This window comes from Lathyrus oleraceus, chromosome 2 (genome assembly GCF_024323335.1).
Source record: "Lathyrus oleraceus cultivar Zhongwan6 chromosome 2, CAAS_Psat_ZW6_1.0, whole genome shotgun sequence".
NCBI lineage: Eukaryota > Viridiplantae > Streptophyta > Magnoliopsida > Fabales > Fabaceae > Lathyrus > Lathyrus oleraceus.
In genome coordinates, this window is record NC_066580.1 from 27,661,047 (window position 1) to 27,672,407 (window position 11,361).

General features: G+C 36.1%; 1 non-coding gene across 1 annotated transcript; it reads right to left on the reverse strand.

Annotated features, from left to right (window-relative positions):
- Nucleotides 1–8,916: 8,916 nt before the first annotated feature.
- LOC127124174 (small nucleolar RNA R71) lies at nt 8,917–9,023 on the reverse strand. Its single transcript, XR_007803801.1, has one exon. It is a non-coding gene; the product is annotated as a small nucleolar RNA R71 (small nucleolar RNA).
- Nucleotides 9,024–11,361: the final 2,338 nt, after the last annotated feature.

Consider the following 11,361-nt stretch of genomic DNA (forward strand, 5'->3'; position numbering starts at 1 on the left):
TTCTTTGATTTTTTTTTTGAAAATTGTGATTGCCAAGTTATTGGTCATTGAAGAACAACCGACATAAAAATTGGATTTGTATGGTTCCTTCGACACTTCGGGATGTGTGTGAAGAGTGTCATATGGTTGATCCTTGTATGGGATATTTCATCTTGTAATTTGAATGTGTAGTCAAATCAACTGAACACTACCCTGCCCCAGGTTAAGCGTAAGGGTTTTTTAGATCTGAAAGAAACTCCTACTTCTAGGCTCGAAGTGGTTGACTAGGGATTAACTCCTTATCTCTCCAGTGTTTGGGGATTTGAAACAATGCCTGTACATCATCAGCAAGGTTTTATCCGAAAGCATTCAATCAGCAATTATGAGTATTTTCTTTTCGTCATCCTCCTTCCAACATTTACTAACGATAGTGTGATGAAGAAAGTGAGGTGAAAAAGTATGTGTTTGTGATTTGCAAATGTGATAATATGAGTGAATATGAAATATTGATTCAAAGCATGCATAATCATCCCATTAATAAGACCAAATAAAAACAACAATGTTCAAAGCATACAGTACTTAAACAAACAAGATCAAATTACAAGAATGTGAAATGGTAAATAAGGGCATAATGACCACCTTCATTCAAATGAACATGCCTTCATCTTTGGATTCTTCGGCGGAATTGCTCTGCTTGTTCAGGCCGGTGGGAAGCTTTACCTTCAAGCTTCACTTGACTCTGCATGCGCTAGCATGAGATTTGTCGTAACGTTTGGCCTAACTGGCGTGAATGTAACTGCTTTACTATCGATCAGGTCCTGAACCTTGTGCTTGAAGGCCTTACAGTTCTCTATTGTGTGCCCTGGGGCACCCATGTGATACTCACAGTGAGCATTGGCGTCGTAGCCTGGAGGATATGGTGGAGTTGCAGGTGTTATCTCCTTCAGTACAATTGATCCATCCTTCAGCAGATAGGGGAGGATCTTGCTATATGATACTGGCAAAGGATCGAAATGTCTTTCTGGCCTCCTTGCCCTCTGCTGATTAGGTTGACGTTGTGGAGCACGTTGCTGTTGATTCTGATGTTGTTGTTGGTAAGCGAGCTATTGATAAGGATGTTGATACTGTTGTTGATATGGTTGCTGATGTGGAGGCTGATATGGCGTTGGGATGACAGCAGCAACCTGAGGGTAAGGCGTATAAGCATACGAAGGTGCCCTATATCCCCCTCCTCTCATTACGGAATTGGTCTGCCCTTCTGACTTCTTTGGGAGATTGGGATAAGGTTTCTTCATCCCATTTGAAGCATTGGCAGCACAAGGTAGCTTCCCCTTCTTGATCTGGCTCTCGATTCGTTCTCCCATGGAGACGACCTCAGCAAAAGTTGGGAAACTGGATCGTACCATTTTTTCCATGTACTGGGTGTGCAGGGTTCCCATAAACATGTCGATTAATTCTTTATCAAGAAGAGGAGGTTGGACACGAGCTGCTAGCTCTCTCCAACGCTGTGCGTATTCCTTGAATGACTCATTGTTGTGTTGAGTCATGTCTTGCAGCTGGGTGCAGTTGGGTGCTAGATCAGTGTTGTACTGATAATGCCTAAGGAAGGCTTCAGCAAGGTCTCTCCATGATTGGACTTGACCTCTCTCTAGTTGCATGTACCACTCCAAGGATGCCCCACTGAGACTATCTTGGAAGTAGTGAATCAGGAGTTGATCATTAATGATGTGGGCAGCCATTTTGCGACAGTAGGCTCTAAGATGGGTTCTCGGGCAACTGATCCCTTTGTATTTGTCAAAGTCGGGGACTTTGAATTTTTGTGGAATCACGAGTCCCGGTACTAGGTACATGTCAACAGCGTCCAAACCGGGAGTAGTGTGAACCTCCAAGGACTTAAATTTCTCTTCCAGAGCATGGAGTCTCTCAACAACTGGGTCCGGGAGATCTCCAACAACAGGTTTGGCGGGTTGTGGCATGAAGAAGGCGTCATATGGATCCTCATCACCCATCATGAATCCATGGCGAGCAGACGTAGCAGAATGCTCATAGGGGTTCATGTTGACCATGGGAACAAGAATAGGGATGGGTCCTCCTCTAGGATGATTAGGGTTACCATCAAGGCCAGTCACCCCAGGGATACTGAGCGGTGGTGATCCAAACTCGGCAGCAACTTTCCTGGCTTCGGCATTAGTCTCAACATCCTTTTCCTTCTGGGCCAGGAGCAACATGGTCTCAAGCAAGCGATCCATCTTTGCCTGCATGGAGTCAATATCGGTCCTCATCGAGACTTGGTTTACTTCCAACTGTTCGAGTGTAATCTTGTAGTTGCGGCGGGTCTCGTACCGGTGTCGAGTAGTCAGCGTTACTGGACAAAGAGTAGAATATGGTGTAAGTGTTTGTTTTCTGGACAATGATATGCAATGCATGTTGATGATGTGCACATGCATGAAATTCTGCCATGTTTTTCGCAGAGGAATACAGACTCAAAATTATCCACATGTTGAGTACATCAGTACAACTGGAAGAAGAAAAGGTTTCTCTGATTAGAAATTCCCCAAAGGTAGGTTCTAAAGTTATGTTTTCAAGGAAGGAACTTAGACTCACGGATCAAGTTCAAAACTTCCTCGCAATGGTGGGCTAGCCACATCGTGATGGGAGTTCTGAAATGATCTAATCTAAGTGGGATTCTCGTATTGTTCGAACAGGGTGTAGACCCTTCGGTTCAATACTACATAATCACCAATCATGAAAACAAAACTTGGGTTTAAGGCGAGGTCCCTAGAGTCACGGATCGTATTTAGAACCTCCCCCACAATGATGGGCTAGCCATATTGTAACGAAAACTCTAAACAGATCTACTCTAGGTGGAGTCTTCGTATTGTCCCAATAAGGTGTACACCCCCCGGTTCAATACTACACAACTTCGGGTTCTAAGTTCTTCTCGAAGCTCGGGTATGGAGCTTATCTCACAGCATACATCAGGCCCCATATTAAAGTATCAACATATTACATACAACACAAGTAATCAGCATAAAATACAGAGAGATAAACAGGGAAAGAAAGAATATATTCCAACAATCATAGCAAAATCAGACTAAGTTAGGCTAGACTCTCTCTTGCTTGGAGCAGGTTCCCCAGCAGAGTCGCCAGTCTGTCGCACCTCGAAAAAATGATAATGCGATCCCTCACGATGGAACGCGGAAAAAATGTTGTTCGAAACAGAGTCGCCACCAAACTTTATTCATTCCAATGAAGGAATAGGAAAATATCGAGAAAACCTTTAGGAAAAAGAATAATGGTCGTCGCAACCATATTCGGGTTCGGGAGTCGATTACGCAAGGGGAAGGTATTAGCACCCCTCACGTCCGTTGTACTCAACGGGAACCTTTTAGTCTGATTTTGCTATTTGACTGTTAGTTGACTGTTATTTGCTTGCTTCGAGTGATTAGAATTGTTGATAGATATGGATGAAGACCTCATGAGGGAAATGAGAGGTTTTTTATTAGTGTGCTCGCGAAGATACAACAATCTCCTGCCTACTTCTCCTTATAGTGCAATAAGGAAATCAGAGCATTCGTAGTTCGGGCTACTACGAATATTTGGTGTGTTTTGTTTTGATGAACGACTGTGTAGGTCGGCGTTCTAACGGCTAAACGCTGGCTTGTCTACTCTCGGTGGAGGCTCTAGCACTGGTTTGTTGTGCGCATTAGAAAGGATTGACAGGGTTCTTTTGAAAGGGTTTTGGTCACGCGGGGGTGACAAGTTAAATTGATGTGTTTGGGTGTTTGATTGGTTTTGTTTCGATCGCACGGGGCCGAGAAGTTAAGTTTGATTTGTTTGAGATGTTTTTGAAGAACGACGAAAGATTGAGCAATGTGGTGTACACCAATCGTCCAATTCTTTCGAAGAATAATAAGGCGACCGCCTTCTACTCCTTTTTCGTTCGAATTATTTTTTGAAAGTTTGTTTGCGGATGTTGAATATGCACGGTAGTGAGCTGTTTTGTGAGCTGCTAGCAGCGGTTTAGGTTTAGTATGGCAGATTTTTTTTACAGCATTTTGGCAATTACATTATTCGTTTCACATTGCCAATCTATTGTAGATTGGTTAGTCAAGCGCCATTACGGCTACTGAATTAATATCGCAAGTATCGCTGCCTTTGGGCTACCTCATTGTGTTGTATAGCTTTTGATTTGGGTTTTCCAGGAACCGCATAGGTTACCTTGTGGGTTTCACTGCAGGTTTTGCTTTATTTCCTCTATGCAACAGATATGTTAGTAGCTATGATGATGCATTGGTTTAGATGCCACGATCTGCCGTTGATTTGTGTTTCTGTTGTGAAAATGCAGGTTTCCATGTTGCTTTGGTCATTGCAATTTGTATACAAAGGATATGAAGATCGTGCATTTGTGGTCGCATAAAACTTACACTGACTTGTGTGACTCGGTCTGGAACAATGCCACTTAAGGCCTCTCCCTTTTTTAAAACCAAACTCTCCATCTTTAGGAAATGACTGTATCCTCAAGTCAAGGGAAATGATGGGATTGCAGGTGATACAGATACTTGCTGAGATGAACTTTGTGATCATGATTGTATGGTGTATGTCAACCTGTGAATTGGCTTTTTGTTGTTGTAATGAGCATGAACAAGATTTGTGTATTGGTTCACAAAGGTTCATGTAATATAATTTTGGCTTTTGAAATGAACATGGTTTATATTAACTTGTGTATGGAAGTGTAAGCTAGATTGGATTAATGCTTTAATGATAAAGGTTTAAGAAAACAATGAATGCTTATGATTTAAAAAGATTTGAAAAGGAACATGAGAATGACTAAAACGGTTCTAAGCTAAGGGGTTGAGTTTGGTCAACCGGTTGACCAAAAGGTCAACGGTTGACAAAAGTCAACATCTCATCAATATTTCCGGATTTCATATCTTTTCATGTAATGGGCAATGGAATGTAACCTAATAGCTAGTTGAATGAGATCTTTGTAAATGAAGGAATTTGGTATGAACTTGGAATGTATAATTTGTTATGCATATGATGCAAAAATAAAGAATGAAATTAATTCTATGAAAATTTAAATATGCCCGGACAAAATTGGGGTATGACAATATGGTTTTAGTGTTATTACTACAATGCGAAAAAGATTTTGGATGATATATCATGGTGGTTTTAGTAGCGGATCGTGAAGGTGGTTGGTGCTTAAGGTGTTTGGATCAGAAAAGAAAGACTGTAGGTCGTGCTATGGAAGATAGGAAGAAGAGACGTTTGGTTAAGGTTGGGAAAATGAGTAGCAACGGTTGCAATTTTTTGTAAGAAGAGAGGGGTGGAGAAGAAAATTCATTTTTCTTTGGCTTAAATTTACTTTTAATCTCCCTATTTTAATTTTTTTTATTTTTTAATCCCCTTTAATCTTGAATTTATGATAACTTTCTTGGATTTGATTATTCATAATATTTTACTTGTGGTAAGCCTTCATGCAAATGAAATTGTCACATGCAAATGTTGTTTATGAGGTTATTTTGATAGAAATGAAAACAAAATTTTTGCTTTTCACGTTTACATGTTTGTTTCAATGAAAAAAAATACTCTAAGTTTTGTTGTCTTTCCTATCCAAATTCTACAAAATTGTGTTTCCGCTTCGGAGTTTACCTTAGAGGTGTTGAAGGCACATGTTGTGATTACTTAGAGATAGTTGAGATTTTAGAACTAAAATTGGACCATAATTGGGAAGGTTTAAATTTATAAACATGGATTGTATATAGTTATCAAATTTATTCTAAATGAATATTTTTAATACAATCCCAAGTTATACTATAAATTTTTCGTCTTTTTGTTTTTCAGAATAAAATAAGTCTAGATCATAGAGAAATATATTGACATGATTATACAAGAACTAGTATGCATCAGAGAGAGAGAGAGGAATTGTTATGAGTATGTACTCATTTACCATAATTGTATTGTTTATTAAAAAAAATTATTTATTAATTATTATTTATCCTAAATAATATTAAAATTTTAATTTTTTTAATTAGAAAAAATGTGATGTGGCGAAATGTATGATGTGGTATCGCACCATCATTGTTATGCCAGTGCCACATACACAAACTTGGAGACAGACTAAAAAAATCCAAAAAATATTGAATAAGGAAACCAAAAAGATCATTTTTTTTAAAACGGGGACAAAAAGATGAAACATATCTTCACAGGGGGATTAAAGTGAATTTAAATCTTTTTCTTTTTATTGAAACTATTCCATTTCAATTTTCATTGAAAGAAAGATCCAATGGGAGTGTGCCACGTGTGCTACATGAGTGAGGGATGAGTATCACATTTTTTTCTATGAGCTGGCAATATCTTTTATTTTATTTTAATTAATATTTTTATTTAAGTTGTGAGAATTTAAAGAGGGATCCAAGTGAGTTTGATTTTGTACCATTGATCATTTGAATCTAATGGCTAGAAGTTGACATTAAGTAATAATTAGGATTTTCACAATTAAATGAATTCCTAAAATAATCCCTGGATATTTTCGAAGATTAAAATGAGTTTTAAAAGATTAAAATGAAATAATATTCAATTGTTTTTTAATAAAGAAAATAAAAATAAATGATTATTTATTTGTCTCGATTTATCTTAGCTTTATATTTTGACAATAAAAACAAAAATTTAGGAACTAAAATGAATACAAATCGTGCACAAAAATACGCAAAAAAATAAAATGAATACATTTTAATAATCTACGGGAAATATACTTTCGTAAAACAGATAGATAAAGATCAAATCTCGCAGTAAATAGTACCCGAATAAAAATGCTCACGCTGATCAAAATGAGACTGCTCGAATGCGCGTACAAATAAACCAAGCACACCAGGTTCAATTACGCGAATCGGAGATCAATAAAACATACAGTTACAAGCCAAAACCTAAAAAAAATGTTCATTGATTTTACATATGATAACGAGAAATCGTATCGTATTTTTAGACTTATTTCACATGTTATCCATATATGTTTTTATGTATTTTATCGCTTTTTAATTTTGTTTTATTTGTTTTGTAGTTGTTAGCCGATTTCATTGGAAATTTGGAAGCCTTGTGGAAAAAGAGCGAAAAATGAGCAAAAGAGGAGCAAAAGAGTTGGATTTGGCCATTCTGAACAGATGGTGTTCGCCACCTGCTAGATGGCGTTCGCCATCTCCATTGCCTGCCACGTCACTTAAGTATTAAAGGAATTGCGTTTGCCATTTCCCTAATGGCGTTCGCCATTATCATGCAGAAGGCAGTTCTGCATAATGGGCAGTTTTTCCAGCAGTTTCTCAACGGCCACTCCCTCCACTAGGTCTGCACATTCCAAGCAGTTGCCAAGGGTCTGAACTCTATATATAAGACCATTTTTGGAGTGTTTGGCACCCATCAAGTTCGCGTGGAAGCTCTATCATATTTCTTCTTAGTGTTTGGCAGAAAATTACCTGTAAAGTGACAATAACTCACATCGAGGGATTGTCATACCTTTTAATTTTCGTATCGTTTGTACTTTGGATCAAGAACAAACTTGCCGCCATTTTCAAGTTCAATTTAATTCAAGTTTAATTTTACGTAAGTTCATGTTGCTTTCAATTAATATCATGCCTTGCTAAATTATCTTGAGTCCATCGTATGAGGACCGTCATTACTGATGGAACTCGGTAGAAATGATAAGTGCGAATATATGATTTAATTATGTTCTGGATTTAGTTTCCAAATCTATGTTTTATTGTTTTTGCACGAGAGTGAAGAAAAAATCAAGGCTCAGTCCGATAACGCAAGAGTGTGAGGAAGGAACCAAATAGTGGAAACTAGGCATCGATTCTAAAGTTAGCGAGAGCGCTTTAGGCATCATTTAGGATCTCATTTACTTTCAAAATACGCTTTCTAATTAGAACGGGCTAGCGAAAGCAAAATCCTGTGGTTAGGAGGTGTGGTCTTTGTCGATAGCGCGAGAGTGTGAGTCGGGACCTTTAAGTCGATATTTTCTACATAACGTAATAGAGTCGTATTTATTTCCCGAATTCTACCTAAGCCCTTAGGAACACAGAATCCATATTCTGGGCTCGTTTTATCATAACTTTTAAACCTTTAGAAATTAGTATTTTTCTTCCCGTTCATAACCTTATAACCCATAGCCTTAGCTTTGCACTGCAAAAATAGATAACATTAGTTTGACTATTAGTCTTTGTGGGTTCGACAAACTTTTAAAACTACACGATAGACTGTGCACTTGTAGTCATCTTCCGACAGACACGTCTGGATGCGATCAAGTTTTTGGCGCCGTTGTCGGGGACTAATTTAGTCAATATTGTGATTCCTTTGTTGCGCAGTATAGACTAAGGCAACAAATTTTCTTATTTCTTTGTCGATTGTATGCCAAACACTCGCTCTCATAGCAAGGTGTTAGAGAAACCAATTGACGATATCGAGCGTTATCTTAATTTAAGACGCCGAATCAACAGATTTCGTATTAAATACGATCTTCCATATCCTATTATCCTAATTTCAGAACCAGAACCGATTATGGCCGAAAGATCACAAAACCGTTCGTTGAAGTATTATGTTGTTCCACCGCAAGCAAAAACATATAACAACATTGCTGCCCCTGCGATGAATCCAAACGATTTCGAGTTGAAACCTTCATTGTTATCAGTCGTTTAACAAAACCAATTTTCAGGTAGTCCTACAGACGATCCTAACTTACATTTGTCGGTGTTTGTGCAGTATGCAAACATAGTGAAAGCAAACGGTGTCAGTCAAGAAGCGATTAGACTACGTCTTTTCCCTTTTTCGTTAAGAGATAGAGCTAGAGCTTGGCTCCAGTCTCTACCTTCAAACTCTGTAACCACATGGGACGAGTTAAAGAAATTCTTCTTAGCCCGATATTTTTCACCAAGCAAAACAGCTATGCTAAGAGCTCAAATCAACATATTTGAGCAAAAAGATAATGAATCTTTTTTTTATGCTTGGGAAAGATACAAGGACATGATGAGACTTTGTCCACACCATGGACTTGAAGAATGGATGATTATCCATACCTTCTACATTGGTCTGTTATATAACACTAAGATGAATTTAAGCGTTGCCGTTGACGGTGCTCTAATGAACAAACCGTATGACGAATCTTATGAACTCATAGAGATCATGGCTCAAAATCATTTCCAACGGGGAGGTGAACGTGCTGCTGTAGAAAAATCAACTCCGAAAGGCGGAATGTACGAAGTTAATGGAATAGCCCGCATCAATGCTAAAGTGGATGCACTTACTCAAAAGATTGAAAGCAGAATATTTATAGATACACATGATGCCATTTGAATCAAAAGGAAAATCAATAGAACATGCACATTCGACATCAATAATCATACAGAGTTCAAACATATTTAAACAATACACCAAAACTATTTTAAAATAATAATAATAATAAACAAATACATATAAACAAAATAAAACAATTAAAACTATATATATATATATATATATATATATATATATATATATATATATATATATATATATATATATATATATATATATATATATATATATATATATATATATATATATATATATATATATATATATATATATATATATAAACAAAATAAGCAATAAAGAATTGAATTATGATAATCAAAACAACTAAAACAATAAACAATAAACAATATAAATAATATAAACAAAATAAGTTAAAATAAAAAGATAAAAAAAAGAAGTAGATAAAAGAGTTACATTATGCAGCAGTTTGCGATTGTGATTACTGTCATGGTGGATGCCAGAGTTTTCTTGGTCGTGAATCGGTGATCGTAGTTCCCCCGGGAAGTTGAACGGAAGTTGTAGGTTTGTTACAGTGAAAAGGTGACGACGAAAATGATGGTGGTGGAGCTTGAATCAGAGTTGAAGATTCATGGTTTGTTCCTTTGGATTTTAAAAATAGAGGTGGTGAAGCTTTGATCGGAGTTAAAGATATCGTTCGAAACTGTAGTTGGAGTTGATGAAGTATAGTGGTTGTCGTGAGTTAATCGACGAGTTTCACCGTTCGTCAGAAAACGAGGTGATTATGGAAGAGGTGCAGTTTGCATGCATTTATAATTTCACGTGGACATTGTTGGTTCAATGAAAAAACATACTTGTTGTCTTGGCTGTCCAAATTCTCTATACAAAAATTGTGTTTCCGCTTCGGAGTTTACCTTAGAGGTGTTCAAAGCAAATATTGTGATTGTTTGAAGATAGTTGAGATTTTAGAATTAAAATTGGACCATAATTGGGAAGGTGTAAGTTTATAAACATGGATTCTATTTAGTTATCAAATTTATTCTAAATGAATATGTTTAATATAGTTATACTATAAATTTTTCTTCTTTTTTTTCAGAACAAAATAAGTCTACATGATAGAGAAAAATATTGACAAGATTATACAAGAACTAGTATGCATTGGAAAAAAAAGAGAATGAGGTGAAGGAAGCAGAAAGACAGAATGAGGAATAGTTATGCATTAAGCTTCATATATATATATATATATATATTGATGTATCAATTAGTCATAATTGTATTGAAGAACTAATGGCATAATCTTCTTTTAATTTTCCTATGGGTGTGTAATCGATTCCCATAAGCTAACAAAGTTAAAAATTATTTTACAAAGTATAGTAAATATAACCTGTGGTGAGTTAATTATTAAAAAAAATATTTTATTTATTAATTATTATTTATATTAAATAATATTTAAATTTAAATCTTTTATTTTAAAAAAATGTGATATGGTCAAATGTATGATGTGGCATCGTACAATCATCGTTATGTTAGTGTCACATACACAAATTTGGAGGAGGATTAAAAAAATTCAAAAAATATTAAATCTGAGAATCAAAAAGATGATTTTTTTAAACGGAGACACAAAATTAACATATCTTAATAGGGGATCAAAAGTAAATTTAAATCTTTTTCTTTTTATCGAAACTATTTCATTATAATTTTTATTGAAAGAAAGAGAGATTCAATGGGAGTGTGCCACGTGTGCTACATGAGGGAGGGATGAGTATCACGTTTTTTCTCTTAGCTGGCATTATATTTTATTTTATTTTAATTAATATTTTTATTTAAGTTGTGAGAATTGAAAGAGGGATCCAAGTGAGTTTGATTTTGTACCATTGACCATTTGAATCTAATGGCTAGAAGTTAACCTTGAGTAATAACTAGGGTTTTCACAATTAAATGAATTCCTAAAATTATCCCTGGATATTTTGGGAGATCAAAATGAGTTTTAAAAGATTAAAATGAAATAATATTCAAATGTTTTTTAATAAAGCAAATAAAAAACAAATGATTATTTATTTGCCTCAATTTATTTTGGCT